This window comes from Mirounga leonina, unplaced genomic scaffold, assembly GCF_011800145.1.
Source record: "Mirounga leonina isolate KUSES-001 unplaced genomic scaffold, KU_Mleo_1.0 Mir_82, whole genome shotgun sequence".
NCBI classification, from domain to species: Eukaryota; Metazoa; Chordata; class Mammalia; order Carnivora; family Phocidae; genus Mirounga; species Mirounga leonina.
This window is the reverse complement of record NW_023270825.1, coordinates 35595684-35613596: the sequence shown is the minus strand read 5'-3', so window position 1 is coordinate 35613596 and position 17913 is coordinate 35595684. Positions and strand designations below refer to the sequence as shown.

At 40.9% G+C, this 17913-nt stretch overlaps 1 protein-coding gene across 1 annotated transcript in view; it reads right to left on the bottom strand.

The window, feature by feature from the left end:
- LOC118002520 (restin homolog) overlaps window positions 1-17913 on the bottom strand; it is a 90106-nt gene that overhangs the window by 12189 nt on the left and 60004 nt on the right. The gene's annotated exons all lie outside the window — the stretch shown is intronic.

Here is a 17913-nt window from a genome sequence, read left to right as displayed (position 1 = left end):
AAGTGAGATAAGTCAGCCAGAGAAAGACAAATATCATATGATTTCATTCATATGCAGAATTTAAGAAACGAAACAGATGAACATAGGGGAAGGGAAAGGAAAGTAAAATAAGATGAAAACAGGGAGGCAAAGCATAAGAGACTCAATGATAGGGACCAAACTGAGGACTGATGGAGGGAGGTCGGGGGGGTGGGCTAGATGGGTGATGAGTACTAAGGAGGGCACTCGTGATGAGCACTGGGTGTTGTATGTAAGTGACAAATCGCTGAATTCTAGTCTTGCAACCAATATTGCACTGAATGTTAACTAATTAGAATTTAAATAAAAATTTAAAATGAATGAAAAAAAGAAAGAAAGAAAGAAAGAAAGAAAGAAAGAAAGAAAGAAAGAAAGAAAGAAAGAAAGTTCCTCTTCCTTCCAGCAGCCCTAGGCAAAATGGCAGAAAGAGCAGTTAGACTTTCTCCTTCTCATTGCTTCTCCCAACTGCATCCTGCATCCCCTCATCTCCTTCCCACTTCCTCTCATCTCCATTTAATCTCGCCCCATTTCCTTCCCACCTCCCTTCATCTCCATCTCATCTCTCCTCATCTCCTTCCCATTTCCTCTCTTCTCCTCACCTCTCTTCATCTCTTTTCCACCTCCCCTCTTCTCCTTCCCACCTCCCCTCATCTCCTTCCCACCTCCCCTCATCTCTTCCACCTCTCATTTCCTTCCCACCTTCCCTCTCCCCTCATCTCCTTCCCATTTCCTCTCTTCTCCTCTGTACCTCCCTTCATCTCCTTCCTACCTCCCCTCATCTCCTTCCACCTCCTCTCATCTCTCCACTCCCCTCATCTCCTTCCCACCTCCCCTCATCTCCTTCCCACCTTCCCTCATCTCCTTCCACCTCCCCTCATCTCTTCCACTTCCCCTCATCTCCTTTCCACGTCCCCTCATCTCTGTCTCAGCTTCCCTGTGCTTTGTGGTTCTTCTGCCCTGTTGAACTGGAGATGCAGGTCTTCTCTGCTCCTTTCCCAAAATAAAATCTCCTGAAATACAGGACACTAAGACAGAGAAGGATTGAGATCTTAAAGTTCTAAGGGTAGCATTTCAGGCATCCTCCAGCACTGAGGACTGAGTGGGGCTAGGAAGGCAGCCAGTCTTTTTGCAGGTTGTTGAGTAAAGTATGGTCTTCACGGATGCCTTTTCTGTCACATGAGGGTCTCCTCACCAGTTTTGATTCTCTACTGGAAAGGGAAAGTGTGTAAACTGATCTCCAGGAGATTCTTTTCACCCTGTGCCCAGTTTTCCACAACAAAAACAAGAGAGATGAAAGGAAGGAAAAGAAATTAGCCAGGGAGGGCTCATACTCAGGTGACCTTCCACAGCAGACTACCAGAGCAGGACCTGAGAGAGTCCCTCCTTCAGGTCCTAACATTTTGGGGGCCTCAGGGAAGGGTACAAATGAAGGCTTACATGTTATACATTTAAATTTTGAAACACAATAAATAAGCCAATAAATTGTTAAACAAAATGTATTTATTGTACAAATATATTTTGCAAATATACCTTTGAAATGACTCAAATGGAAAAGTGTATATAAAGCTATGGTTTGCTAGGACTGGAAGTTGGCAAAATATCAAAGATGACTGAATTTAATCATTATCATGCATGTTTGGCTTTTGTTGATAAGACAACACTGTTTGGACGAATAATAACATTTGAATGAGTAATAACATGAAAACATACATAATTCACAATTACATCCTAAAAGTTATTGTTTTAGTCCATTTAGAGTGCTGCAACAAAATACCACAGACTGGGTGGGCTTATAAACAACAGAAATTTATTCTCACAGTTCTGGAAGCTGGGAATCCAAAACCAAGGTGCCAGCATGGTTAGGTTCTGGTGAACGTCTTCTGGATTGCAAACTGCCTACTTCCTGCGTGGAATACAGGAGGGATCTCGCTGAGGTCTTTATTATAAGGGCACTAACCCCATGAGGCTCCACCTTCATGACCTAATCCCAAAGACCCCTAAATGCCCCACCTCTTAATACCATCACCTTGGGCATTAGGTTTCAATATATGAATTTTGAGGACACACAAATAATGAGACCATAACAGTTATATCTCTTGCCTTTGTTTCAGAAATTCACCAATTATTTTTTTAATTGAACTTTTATATAATTTATGTTCTATTATCTAAAGAATAAAAAATAAAATGTAATTGTTTTTCAAATTGTAATTCTAAAGTAACAAAGTTTGAATATATATTTACCCCAAAGAGTAATTTATAGTATTAAAATGGAAAAATTTAAAAATTACATGGGGCACCTGGGTGGTTCAGTTGGTTAAGCGTCTACCTTCAGCGCAGGTCATGATCTCAGGGTCCTGGGATCAAGCCCCGCATGAGGCTCCCTGCTCAGTGGGAAGCCTGCTTCTCCCTCTCCCTCTGCCTGCCGATCTGCCTACTTGTGCTCTCTCTCTCTGTCAAATAAATAAATAAAATCTTTAAAAAAAAAAAAAAGCATGCATGTTATGTCTAGACCTACCTGTATACAAATTTAAGAGTTACTCTGAAGGGTTTAATAGTGCAGAATATACCTCAGCTGTTAGCTACAGCGGTACAAATACTGTGCTAATTCCTGAATAGCTCTGGAACCATGAAACAGAACATGAAGAGAAGCAAGAAAATGGGACTACAGGAAAATGATACTTAATTAAGCAAGAAACTACTGCATTTTGGCTCCCTGAGGAGAATTAGCTGGACTAACTAGTCTTTTCTTCTTACCCAAGTGCTTCTGTTTAACTCGGTCCTGCCTTCAAAGTAATGTTCATCCCTGCCACCAGCAACAATGCAAAACTTCACAGCATTCCGACACAGATTTTATTTCAAGGACATGGGGCATAGAAAAAGACAAATAAAGGCCATTCTATTCCTAATTTGTTTAGAATTTCTACCAGGATGGACACTGGATTTTGTCAAATGCTTTTTTGTGTCAACTGTGATCTGAACTTTTGTGTTCCCCCTTCATAATTCATATGTTGAAATCTTAACACCCACGGGGCACCTGGGTGGCTCAATCGGTTAAGCATCTGCCTTCGGCTCAGGTAGTGATACCAGGGTCCTGGGATGGAGCCCAGAGTCAGGCTCCCAGCTCAGCAGGGAGTGTACTTCTCCTTCTCCCTCTGCCCCTTCCCCTGCTCGTGTTGTTTGCTCGCTCACTCTCTCTCTCTCAAATAAATAAATAAAATCTTAAAAAAAAAAAAAAAAGAAATCGTAAACCCCAAAAGTTATGGTATTAGTAGGTGGGGCTGGTGGGAGGTGGTCAGTCATGAGGGGGGAATCCTCATGAACGGGATCAGTGCCCTTATGAAAGAGGCTGCAGAGATATTCCTCGCCCCCTCTACCGTAGGAGGACACAGGGAGAAGGTACAGCTATGAATCAGGAAGTTGGTTCTCACCAGACAACACACCAAATCTACCAGCATTTGAGCTTGGACTTCTAAGCTCCAGAACTGTGAGAAATAAATTTCTGTTGTTTATAAGCCACCCAGCCTGTAGTATTTTGTTACAGTAGCCAGAAAGGACTAAAACAGCATCTCCTGAGATCATCATTTGGTTCTTACCTCTTATTTGCTAGTATGGTGAATATTTTTTTAATCTTTATTTAAATTTTACAGTAATACAGTACAATATTGGTTTCAGGAGTTTATTGATTGTTTTTATAAGTGAACTCTTACATTCCTAGGATAAAACCCAGTTGGTCATAACGTATTATCCTTTTTATATACTGTTAGATTTTTTTTTTTAAGATTATTTATTTGAGAGAGAGAGTGGGGGCAGGAGGGGCAGAGGGGGAGGGAGAGAGAAACCCAAGCAGACTCCATGCTGAGCAGGGAGCCCTACATGGGGCTCAATCTCACAACCCTGAGATTCCAACCTGAGCCGAAACTCTGAGTTGGATGCTCAACCCACTGTGCCACCCAAGTGCCCCCTACATACTGTTAGATTTGATTTGCTAAACTTGGCAATTGATCTGTGGCTTTCTTTTCTTGGAATATCTTTGTCAGGTTTTGATATCAAGGTAATGCTCTCATCCTAGAATGAGTTGCTGTTTGTTTTCTATTTGCCCCATGAATTCTTTGGGAGTTTTTTCCTTTTCTTCTGTGTTCTTTGGGATTTTTAATTTTATGTCATAAACTCCATACTATGTTTTGTTTGTTTAAAAGGCCAGTTATCTTTTGAAGAGATTTAAATTAAAAAATCATGGATATTTACCCATGTAGTTAGCATTTCTGGTGTAGATATGGTTTCCAGCATATAGATTTTCATCTGATATCATTTTCCTTCTGCCTGAAAAACTTACATTACAAAGAAATGAGGGATGTCTCGCTGGGGGCTCAGTAGATAGAGCATGTGACTCTTGATCTCAGGGTTCTGAATTCAAGCTCCATGTTGGGTGTAGAGATTACTTAAAAATAAAATCTTTTTAAAAAATTACCATTTAAAAGAAAAAAGACCAAAGAAATGAACTGTTTAGCCACAAAAAAGATATGGAAGAACCTTAAATGTGTATTTCTAAGTGAAAGAAACCAGTCTGAAAAGTCTACATACTATGTGCTTACAACCATACAACATTCTGGAAAAGGCAAAACTCTAGAGACGGTATAAAGATCAGTGGTTGTCAGGGGCTCAGGGAGAAGAGAGGGAGCACAGAGCATTTTTAGGGCAGTGAAACCATTCTGTGTAATATTGTAATCGGGGATACATGAATGTGCATTTGTCAAAATCCATAGAACAGTACAACACGGAGGGAAAACCCTAACTATGGACATTAGTAAAAAATGTGTCAATATAGGTTTATAATATTGAGTGTACCACACTGACACAAAATGTTAGTAATAGGAGAAACTGTGGGGCTGGGGAGGAGATATAAGGTAACTCTACTTCCTGTGCAATTTTCCTATAAACTTAAAACTACTCTGAAAATTAAAGTCTATTTTTAAAAACTATTTGTATTTTTTTATAGTGCAGATCTGCTAGGGATTAATTCTTTTAACTTTTGTATGTCTGGAACATACTTGTTTTACCTTTGTTTTTGAAAGATATTTGTACTTTGTAATATTTGTAATTTTTACGTTGACAATTTTTTGTTGTTGTTACTTTGAGGATGTTGTACAACTATCTTCTCAATTTTGTATTTTGATGAGAAATCTGCTATCATTCTTATCTCTATTTCTCCAGGCATAACATTTTTTTTTTTTTTAGCTTCTCCTTTCTCTTCATCACTGTGTATCAACTAGGGTTCAAGCAGAGAATCAGAACCAAAAAGAGATTTGTTGCAAGGAATTGGCTTATGTGATCATGGGGGCTGGCTAGGCAAGCCTGAAATCCACAAGACCGGTAATCAGGAAGAGCACTGCAACTCTCAGGCATAGGTTTCTTCTTCTGGGCATAAGCTACATCTGACCTCTACCTGGGGAAGACAATGGGGGCTGTGGACCACTTCTCTCTCTGACCAGTTTATTTCATTTACTTCCAGCTCCTTTCTGGGATTTCAGATCCTTCTGGCCTTATGGTACATAGATATACTATGGTATATCTCCTAGAATCTGCAAGTCTACCTCCATTCCCAGTATATTTTGTGGAGATAGAGATGGAAACAGGCAACATTAAGAAACGTACATGGAGGGGCGCCTGGGTGGCTCAGTCGTTAAGCGTCTGCCTTCGGCTCAGGTCATGATCCCAGGGTCCTGGGATCGAGCCCCGCATCGGGCTCCTTGCTCGGCGGGAAGCCTGCTTCTCCCTCTCCCACTCCCCCTGCTTGTGTTCCTGCTCTCGCTATCTCTCTCTCTCTGTCAAATAAATAAATAAAATCTTTAAAAAAAAAAAAGAAAGAAAAGAAACATACATGGATGTTCAGCTATTTCTGGTATATCATGGTCCAGTATTTGTTTCAGAACCTTGAATAGAAATTTGAATGGATCTAGGGTGCTTGACATTGCCATCCTGAAAGACACTGATGAGAGAATTAATCAGGTTATTTCATGGAATTCCTGGGCTGAGAGATATCTTGGCTAGATTGTCCCTGGGGCCTATACTTGACTACCATAAAGCTGCCATGGGCTCAGTTTCACCTAAAACCAGAATATTATGTTAAATTATGGACCTCTTCCTTATACCTCCCGCCCCCCCCCAACCTGTAACTCCCTTTGCTATATTTTGAGGAGAAAATTCAATTTAGATGCCTCCCTCTACATGATTCTCCCCTTTCACTTTTTTTTTTTTTTTAAGATTCATTTGTCAGAGAGAGAGAGAGGGAGAGAGAGACAGAGAGCAAGCACAAGCAGGGGGAGTGGGAGAGGGAGAAGCAGGCTCCCCGAGTAGCAAGGAGCCGGATGCGGGGCTCGATCCCAGGACCCTGGATCATGACCTGAGCTGAAGGCAGCCGCTTAACCAGCTGAGCCACTCAGGCATCCCCCCTCTCACTTTTTTTTAAAGATTTTATTTATTTGACAGAGAGAGACACAGCGAGAGAGGGAACACAAGCAGGGGGAGTGGGAGAGGGAGAAGCAGGCTCCCCGAGTAGCAAGGAGCCCGATGCGGGGCTCGATCCCAGGACCCTGGGATCATGACCTGAGCTGAAGGCAGATGCTTAACGACTGAGCCACCCAGGCGCCCCTAAAGATTTTATTTTTTTAATGTTCGTGGGGCTCGAACCTACAACCCCAAGATCAAGAGTCGCGCGCTCCACTGACTGAGCCAGCCAGGCACCTCGTTCTCCCTTTCTAACCTTAGAAAGCTCACCCAAAGCAACAGCATGATTCCGCAGAATCCCAGTTCTCCAACCTGATGGCCCATGCATTGTGGAAGCACTTAGGGATGCAGTCCGAGCAGGCTGGCTCGGTGCCTGGGCTCCTTAACCATCACCCTCTGTGACTCCATCTCTATCACCTCTCTCTCTCACCATTTGGAAACAAGAGCAACTGCACCCTTAGAAGCCTGCTTTTGATAGTCTTTCAGCATTCACTTTTTTCCTCCTGAGTAGAAAGTCCTAATAATTTTCCAAAGCTACAAAACAATTTTGACTTTATCTTTTTTTTATCATCCTTAATGACTAGTACATAATACCTAATAAAAGGGAATCAGACAAGTTAGGAGCATAAGTTTTATTAAAAAGAGACTTCCGTTCAATCCCTTTCTACCTCTTACTCATATTTCATACTGCACAAGTCGTTTAAAATTCCTGAGCTTCAGTTTCCTTACTTGTAAAAAAAAATGGTGGCAATAATACCTAGGCATTTTGTGAGAATTAAATGAGATAATATACCTAAAGCATTTGGCACAGTGCCTCATATACAGTAGATATTCAGTAAATGGTAGCTATTATTGTCAAATTCTTTTTTCTTTCACCACAATGAGTAAAAGTAGAATAATCTGGCATTTCTTTTTTTTTTTTTTTTAAGATTTTATTTATTTATTTGACAGAGAGAGTCACAGCGAGAGAGGGAACACAAGCAGGGGGAGTGGCAGAGGGAGAAGCAGGCTCCCCACCGAGCAGGGAGCCCGACGCGGGGCTCGATCCCAGGACCCCGGGATCACGACCCGAGCCGAAGGCAGACGCCCAACGACTGAGCCACCCAGGCGCCCCTAATCTGGCATTTCTAAACTCCCTACAGAATGCAAAAATTAACTAATACTCATCACTGCTTAAAAGAGTATGTTATCTAAGTGGAAGATGTTACATAAGCCAAGGGTGCTGTGATATAATACTATTTTAACAGGACCCTTTCAGTTATAAGTAATAAAAAATCTTGACTCAAGGGGCCTACACAGAAGGACATGTAACACCAACAAGTCTGGGTGTAGAGCAGCTCCAAATTTCATTTCAAATTCAGAAGCTCAATATTGTCATTAAGTCTGTCCTTTCCATCTTCTACTCTGCTGTCCGTGGTGTGACCCACTTCCTTCTAGAGTCTGGACAGCTAGAGTAGTTCAAGGGTCACATTCAGCCACAATGTGCAGAGGAAAAGAGGATTACCTCCTTCCTGGTCTTTTTTGGAAAGCAAGGAAAACCTTCCCAGAAGTTCCTCCAACATATTTCTCATGTCTCCTTGGCCAAACTGGTTGATAGTCACACCTCTAGACCAATCACTGGCTAAGGGAAAGGGCCTTATCTAGCTTGTACTTACCAGGATTTATCTCTTCTCTAAGCATAGGACTGCAAAGAAAGAGCGGAACCCAACCCCGATGTTTATAGCAGCGATGTCCACAATAGCCAAACTGTGGAAAGAGCCAAGATGTCCATCGACAGATGAATGGATAAAGAAGAGGTGGTATATATATACAATGGAATATTATGCAGCCATCAAAAGGAATGAGATCTTGCCATTTGCAGCGGCGTGGATGGAACTGGAGGGTATTATGTTGAGTGAAATAAGTCAAACAGAGAAAGACATGTATCATATGATCTCACTGATATGAGGAATTCTTAATCGCAGGAAACAAACTGAGTGTTGTTGGAGTGGGGGGTGGGGGGGGAGGGATGGGGTGACTGGGTGATGGACACTGGGGAGGGTGTGTGCTCTGGTAAGCGCTGTGAATTGTGCAAGACTGTTGAATCTCAGATCTGTACCTCTGAAACAAATAATGCAATATATGTTAAGGAAAAAAAAAAAGAAGAAGAAGAAGAAGAGGGTAGCGGGAGGGGAAGAATGAAGCGGGGGAAATCGGAGGGGTAGACGAACCATGAGAGACAATGGACTCTGAAAAACAAACTGAGGGTTCTAGAGGGGAGGGGGTGGGAGGATGGGTTAGCCTGGTGATGGGTATTGAGGAGGGCACATTCTGCATGGAGCACTGGGTGTTATGCACAAACAATGAATCATGGAACACTACATCTAGAACTAATGATGTAATGTATGGGGATTAACATAAGAATAAAATAAAAAATAAATAAAACAAAATAGAAAGAGCGGAACCCAAACAAACATGGAACTATCGCAGCAAAAAAAAAAAAAAGAGGGAAATGGCTGTAGGTAAGGAACCAAATGTACCTGTTACACTTAGGATGCCAGTTCCTTGAGATCTACTTAGGGTTGCTTCAAATTCCTGTATTTGAATGCAGGATAATAAAGGATGGAGAAAGCTCGGTAGGTTTGTGTCCAGCCAAGACCTGTTATGGAGGACACCTGGCTGGCTCAGTTGCAAGAGCATGTGACTCTCGATCTTGGGGTTATGAGTTTGAACCACACGTTGGGTGTAGAGAGATTACTAAAAAATAAATTTTTTTTTAAAGATTATATTTATTTGAGAGAGAGAGAGTGTGCGTGGCGTGTGCACTCGAGCAGCGGGAGGTGCAGAAGTAGAGGGAGAGAGAGAATCTCAAGCAGACTCTGCACTGAGCACACGGTTCCCGCAGAGGGGGCTCAATCCCAGGACCCTGAGATCACGACCTGAGTGGAAATCAAGAGTCGGAGCCTTAACCAACTGAGCCACCCAGGTGCCCTTAAAAAAATAAACTTTAAAAACAAAAAGCGGGCGCCTGGGTGGCTCAGTTGGTTAAGCAACTGCCTTCGGCTCAGGTCATGATCCTGGAGTCCCGGGATCGAGTCCCACATCGGGCTCCCTGCTCGGTGGGGGGTCTGCTTCTCCCTCTGACCCTCCCCCCTCTCCTGTACTTTCTCTCATTCTCGCTCTCTCAAATAAATAAATAAATCTTTAAAAATAAATAAATTAATTAAATTAAATTAAAAAATAAAAACAAAAAGCAGGGCACCTGGGTGGCTCAGTTGGTTAAGCAACTGCCTTTGGCTCAGGTCATGATCCCAGAGTCCCAGCATCGAGTCCCACATTGGGCTCCTGGCTCAGCGGGGAGCCTGCTTCTCCCTCTAACCCTCTCCCCTCTCATGCTGTTTCTCTGTCTCTCTCTCTTTCTCTCAAATAAATAAATGAATAAAATATTTAAAAAAAATAAAAATAAAAAAAATAAAAACAAAAAGCACTGTAACAGAAAACCCACTGTAACCCTAAAACAACAATAAAACATCAGGAAGGTGTTCCAAGATGAAAATTAGCACCATGTGTATTGCAATAGTATATAATGTACAATGATTTCATATACAATTATAAACACGTTTTCTAAAGGGAAGATTATATAAGAGTGTAGTTTGCCTTTTTTAAGAGATCCTGGGGATCTTCCATTTGCTTTAGCGGCTAAACCAAAGCAGTATTACATCTTTCCACCTTGCCTTTATCCTTAAAAGTTCTTATTAGACGCAACAAAAATGGCATATTGATTTCAAAATCTCATTTACAGTGCGTTCAAAATACTTAACAATTCAATCTGTCTGACCTACTCCTACATCCATGTTCCTGGTCATTCTGTCAATTACCTAATACACACTTCCCTGCAAAATGAAGCCATTTTTTTTTATTAGATTTTTGTTCACAGTTCTCCAAAATCATTTCAACTTGCAGCTGTGCTTAGGAGATTGGAGGATACTAAAATTACAGAGAAAAGATATTGACTTAGGGATTGATTTTTAAATAATTGTGAAGCTCTACTGGCTTAGAGGGTGTTGAGGGATATGAAAGAAAATCATATGAAAATGCGTTGAGGAGAACTTAACATTACTTTATAAAACTCTAACTTAAATTGATATTTGGGCCTCTTGACATTTCAAAACTTAATGTGTGATTCCCAGTAAAATCCCAGAATGATTTTGCTTCACATTTTAAAAGCCTACCTTTCTTCCCTAGCTTTCCACCCTCTGCTCACCATGGCATGACGATCCAGTCAATGACTAACATGGGCGACGTCAAGAGGTCTCACATCTGTGCTGTGAAACACATACTAATCCTTGGTGCAGGGCAATGCATTGTTTACCCTATAAAGCTATGTGGACAACGGAGGGAAATTTGTTAACAACATTAGAACATGGAATTTTTCTTAGGCAGAATAGCCATACATTTTCCATGGGAAAAGTATGTGCGTGTGTGTGACGGGGCCACTCCCTCTGCCTAAATTGAAAGGATTTTAAAATGTAAACTCACAATCTCAGACCATTTATTTCCGATTACTGGGCCAATCAATTTAACTATGAGAAATGGATTTGACGTTCTTGTCAGTAAGAGTTGAAGGCATAATTTAATCATTAAAGTTATTCGGATGTACATTTATACTCCCTACTGGCAATGTTTCTCTTCTACTTATTCATTTGTCCATGAAATCAAATACAGGTTTGAAACATCTATAATTACCCCAAAACACATCAGGCTGTAAACTGCCTTTGAAGAATTAAACTACCATATTTTATTTGTCAAATAAACTTTTATGTACAAATATCTACTCGCAAATGAAATTAGGGTAAATCTGTGGCTATAATAGAAGTAGTCTGATCTAAACAAAAGTCCAGGGCCAGATGGCTTCCCAGGGGAATTCTACCAAACATTTAAAGAAGAATTAATACCTATTCTTCTGAAACTGTTCCAAAAAATAGAAATGGAAGGAAAACTTTGATCCCCAAACCAGGACAAAGACCCCATCAAAAAGGAGAATTATAGACCAGTATCCTTGATGAACATGGATGCAAAAATTCTCACCAAAATACTAGCCAATAGGATCCAACAGTACATTAAAAGGATTATTCACCACGACCAAGTGGGATTTATCCCTGGGCTGCAAGGTTGGTTCAACATCCACAAATCAATCAGTGTGATACAATACATTAATAAAAAAAAGAACAAGAACCATATGATCCTCTCAATAGATGCAGAAAAAGCATTTGACAAAGTACAGCATCCTTTCTTGATCAAAACTCTTCAGAGTATAGGGATAAAGGGTACATACCTCAATATCATAGAAGTCATCTATGAAAAACCCACAGCAAATATCATTCTCAATGGGGAAAAATTGAGAGCTTTCCCCCTAAGGTCAGGAACACGGCAGGGATGTCCACTATCACCACTGCTATTCAACATAGTATTAGAAGTCCTAGCTTCAGCAATCAGACAACAAAAAGAAATAAAAGGCATCCGAATCGGCAAAGAAGAAGTCAAACTCTCACTCTTTGCAGATAATATGATACTTTATGTGGAAAACCCAAAAGATTCCACCCCAAAACTGCTAGAACTCATACAGGAATTCAGTAAAGTGGCAGGATATAAAATCAATGCACAGAAATCAGTGGCATTCCTATACACCAACAAGAAGACAGAAAAAAGAGAAATTAAGGAGTCGATCCCATTTACAATTGCACCCAAAACCATAAGATACCTAGGAATAAATCTAACCAAAGAGGCAAAGAATCTGTACTCAGAAAACTATAATACTCATGAAAGAAATTGAGGAAGACACAAAGAAATGGAAAAACAGACTATGGTTTTTGTAATCTTCCAATCCATGCTCATGGATTGGAAGAACAAATATTGTGAAGATGTCAATGCTACTTAGAGCAATCTACACATTCAAGGCAATCCCCATCAAAATACCATCCACTTTTTTCAAAGAAATGGAACAAATCATCCTAAAATTTGTATGGACCCAGAAAAGGCCCCGAATAGCCAGAGGAATGTTGAAAAAGCAAAGCAAAGCTGGCGGCATCACAATTCCAGACTTTAAGCTCTATTACAAAGCTGTCATCATCAAGACAGTATGGTACTGACACAAAAACAGACACATAGATCAATGGAACAGAATAGAGAGCCCCGAAATGGACCCTCAACTCTATGGTCAACTCATCTTCGACAAAGCAGGAAAGAATGTCCAGTGGAAAAAAGACAGTCTCTTCAACAAATGGTGTTGGGAAAACTGGACAGCCACATGCAGAAGAATGAAACTGGATCATTTCCTTACACCACACACAAAAATAGACTCCAAATGGTTGAAAGACCTAAATGTGAGAAAGGAGTCCATCAAAATTCTAAAGGAGAACACAGGCAGCAACCTCTTCGACCTCAGCCGCAGCAACTTCTTCCTAAAAACATCGCCAAAGGCAAGGGAAGCAAGGGCAAAAATGAACTATTGGGACTTCATCAAGATAAAAAGCTTTTGCACAGCAAAAGAAACAGTCAACAAAACCAAAAGACAACCGACAGAATGGGAGAAGATATTTGCAAATGACATAACAGATAAAGGGCTAGTATCCAAAATCTATAAAGAACTTATCAAACTCAACACCCAAAGAACAAAGAATCCAATCAAGAAATGGGCAGAAGACATGGACAGACATTTTTCCAAAGAAGACATCCAAATGGCCAACAGACACATGAAAAAGTGCTCAACATCACTCGGTATCAGGGAAATCCAAATCAAAACCTCAATGAGATACCACCTCACACCAGTCAGAATGGCTAAAATTAACAAGTCAGGAAATGACAGATGTTGGCGGGGATGTGCAGAAGGGGGAACCCTCCTACACTGTTGGTGGGAATGCAAACTGGTGCAGCCACTCTGGAAAACAGTATGGAGGTTCCTCAAAAAGTTGAAAATAGAGCTACCATACAATCCAGCAATTGCACTACTGGGTATTTACCCCAATGATACAAATGTACGGATCCTAAGGGGTACGTGCACCCTGATGTTTATAGCAGCAATGTCCACAATAGCCAAACTGTGGAAAGAGCCAAGATGTCCATCAACAGATGAATGGATAAAGAAGATGTGGTGTGTGTATATATATATATATATATATATATATATATACACACAATGGAATATTATGCAGCCATCAAAAGTAATGAAATCTTGCCATTTGCAACGACGTGGATGGAACTGGAGGGTGTTATGCTGAGCGAAATAAGTCAACCAGAGAAAGACATGTATCATATGACCTCACTGATATGAGGAATTCTTAATCTCAGGAAACAAACTGAGGGTTGCTGGAGTGGTGGGGGGTGGGAGGGATGGGGCGGCTGGTTGATAGACATTGGGGAGGGTATGTGCTATGGTGAGTGCTGTGAATTGTGTAAGACTGTTGAATCGCAGATCTGTACCTCTGAAGCAAATAATACATTATATGTTAAAAAAAAAAAAAGAAGAAGAAGAAGATAGCAGGAGGGGAAGAATGAAGTGGGGGAGATCGGAGTGGGAGATGAACCATGAGAGTGATGGACTCTGAAAAACAAACTGAGGGTTCTAGAGGGGAGGGGGGTGGGAGGATGGGTTAGCCTGGTGATGGGTATTAAAGAGGGCATGTTCTGCATGGAGCACTGGGTGTTATATGCAAACAATGAATCATGGAACACTACATCAAAAACTAATGATGTAATGTATGGTGATTAACATAGCATAATAATAAAAAAATTAAAAAAAGAAGTAGTCTGTTCTAAGTCGAAACTTAAAATATTTACGTATATTCAGAGGTTGTATTCACCAAGCATCTCAGGCCACTGTAATTAAGATTTGCCAAACCGACAACAATGATCTTATAGTAATAGGAACATTTTATCTTGTCAACAACAAAAAAAATGATTTGGCCACAATACCTTAGCAAGACATAAGCCACACACTTACATCAAAAACTGAAGATGGGTACTTGCACTTTGGCAACATAGAGTAGATATACTTTTCCCTATTCCTCCTGCTACTTCAATACAACTAAAAACACTGGACACTATATATAAAACAAACATGGGACGCCTGGGTGGCTCAGTCGGTTAAATGTCTGCCTTCGGCTCGGGTCATGATCCCAGGGTCCTGGGATCGAGTCCTACATCGGGCTCCTTGCTCAGCAGGGAGACTGCTTCTCCCTCTGCCTGCCTCTCTCCCTGCTTGTGCTTTCTCTCTGACAAATAAATAAATAAAATATTTAAAAAAAAAACAAAAAACAAAACATAAGACGGACTCTGAAAGGTGGAGAGAAGAAAGCAGACCAGCCAGGGACCTGAGCAACAGGCAACAATATGGTGGTTAGTTGCCTGGGTTTTCTTTGATGCCCCCAAATATCCCAGACTTGGAACAGAAATGCAACATCTAAAAAAACATTAAGGGATTATTATTGTCTCAGTTCATTTGAGTTGCTTTACAAAATACCACAGACTGGGTACCAACATAAATTTATTTCTTACATTTGTAGAGGCTAGGAAATCCTGGCTGGGTCCTCACATGGTGGAAGGGGGCAATGGATCTCTCTAGAGCCTCTTTTATCAGGGTACTAACCTCATTCATGAGGCAGAGGGAGAGGGAGAAGCAGACTCCCCACTTAGCAGGGAGCCCGACGTGGGGCTTGATCCCAGGACCCCAGGATCGTGACCTGAGCCGAAGGCAGATGCTTTACTGACTGAGCCACCCAGGCGTCCCTGTGCTCGTCATTCTTATCAACACAGTGCTGAAGGATTTAGCCAGTGCAGTAAGGCAAGAAAAGGAAATAAAATGAACACAGATTGGCAAGGAAGACATAAAACTTTGTGCCCCAAAAATTTCCAAAGAGAGAAAATGTGCATATTTAAAATGGCTTTAAAAATGAGGATTCATTCATTCAGCAACAAACAAATTCACCACAGTACAGGTTTGATCATTCATTCATTCATTCCACAAATTTATTTCAATATTTTAAGCATATTTATTGAATGTCTGCTAAATTTCAAACATCATTCTAGCTGTAAGGATTCAGCAGTGAACAAAACAGATAAAATCTCTGTCCTTATGGAATTTCTATTTAGCAGAGGGTAAGGATGGAACAGAAAATAAATGAAATCAATAAATAACATAATATACATTTGACAGAGATAAGTACTATGGAGAAAAATAAAACAGGGAAGGGGGAGAATGAGTACAGGGAGAGTGAGGGAGGTGCTGCAATTTCAAAGAGAGTGGTCAGAAAAGGCCTCACCAAGAAAGTGACATTTGAGCAAATACTTGAAAGAGCTGATGACAGTGAGCCATGCAGGTGTCTGGAAGGAGTGCCAGAGGAAGGGGGAACGGCAAATGCAAAGGCCTTAGGTGGAAGTGTGAGTGGTGTCTTTGAGGAACTGTATGACCAGACTGAGAGAGAGAGAAAGCAATTGGAGATGAGGTCCCAGGAAATAGGAACCCTAGTATGTAAGACCCTGTAGGCCACTCTGAGGCCACTGTAAGGGCTTCGGGTAAAATTTCCACAGGACTGAGAACAATCTAGATAGAAGGAAAGGCAAGAACAAAGATGGAGAAGCAGGGGTGAGGGAGAACTTTCCAGGAACACAAGAACTCTTTCCAGGATCACAGATAATCTAGAGGAATAAGGGAGATAAATAAGGGTGGGAAACATAATCAGAAAGGCCTGGATATACCACTGAAGCATTGGAACTTAATTTGTGAGGCAGTGGGGGGCCATTAGAAGCATGAGTGAAAACACTGAAGCTGTATTTTACAACAATTAGAATGTTAGAAAAATAGAGTCTGGCAGCTAGTAAATGCAGAATACTATAATTTTAAACATTTAAACATTTATTTTTAAAAAGATTTTATTTGGGCGCCTGGGTGGCTCAGTTGGTTAAGCGACTGCCTTCGGCTCAGGTCATGATCCTGGAGTCCCTGGATCAAGTCCCGCATCGGGCTCCCTGCTCGGCAGGGAGTCTGCTTCTCCCTCTGACCCTCCCCCGTCTCATGTGATCTCTCTCATTCTCTCTCTCTCAAATAAATAAATAAAATCTTTAAAAAAATAAAAAAAATTTTAAAAAGATTTTATTTATTTATTTGAGAGAGAGAGAAAGAGAGAGAATGAGCAAAAGAAAAGCAGACTCCCCCCTGAGCAGCGAGCCCAATGCGGGACTCCATCCCAGGACCCTGAGATCATGACCTGAGCTGAAGGTGGACGCTTAACCAACTGAGCCACCCTGGCACCCCAACAAATACTACAATTTTAAAAATCAGTATTTTGCCTCTTCTCATGAAATAAGGAATTCAGATAAGGATCATCAATGAATGAGGAAGCCATAAAGTGGAAAGTTGATGGGAAACTGGATAAGCTCACAGTAAGTTAACAGTGGTTATAAAGTGAAAGTGTACATGACAAAAGTCAGGAGGTAGACTAGGGGAAGGGAACTAAAGGACAAGTCAAGGACAACAAGACCCTCATTTCACTACCCGAAAGATCAAGAGATATCAGAGATAGTTGAGAGAAGAAGAAAAAGTGTCAGTATATTAATTTAAGTCACAACAATAACTAATAGAGGAACTAAGAATAATATAACTTTATTGGGAAGATGGGGGAAAGGAGATGAAGGACTAGTGTGAGTTACCTAGATCTTCTGCCATAGCTGGAAGTCAAGGGATAATTTCTAAAGTTGATTTCAAAAAGGGAAAAGTTCTTTCTTGTGGTAGATGGCCAGTATATAGAGGTAATGATGGAGTTAGGAAATCCCCATTTCACAACCATCATAATAAAATTTGATTCAGGCAAGAATCATCTATGGATGCATGGGGTATGGGCCAAGTTTGATAAGAAACAGAATATTTACTCAGCATCAAAGTTTCTCTTCATAATATACTTTTTTAAATGCTTTTATTTATTTATTTTAAGTAATCTCTATCCCCAACATGGAGCTTGAACTCATGACCCCAAGATCAAGAGTCGCATGCTCTTCTGACTGAGCCCCCCAGGCACCCCAACAATATACTCATTAATTGCAAAAGGAAAAACAATAACTATACACTGGAGGCATATAAGAACACCTTAAGCAAGTGATTGAAGTAAGGGGCAAACAGGGGCACCTGGTTGGTTCAGTTGCTCAGTCAGAAGAGCATGTGACTCTTGATCTTGAGGTTGTTAAATTCAAGCCCCATGTTGTGTCTGGAGTCTACAATTGATTAATCAATCAATAAGGCAAACAGATATCATGTGCCTCTGGATATGATAACCTGGGAAGGACAAAACATCATTCATGTTGTATTCCACTCAAAAAATTTATAACCCGAGGGGCGCCTGGGTGGTTTAGTCATTAGGCATC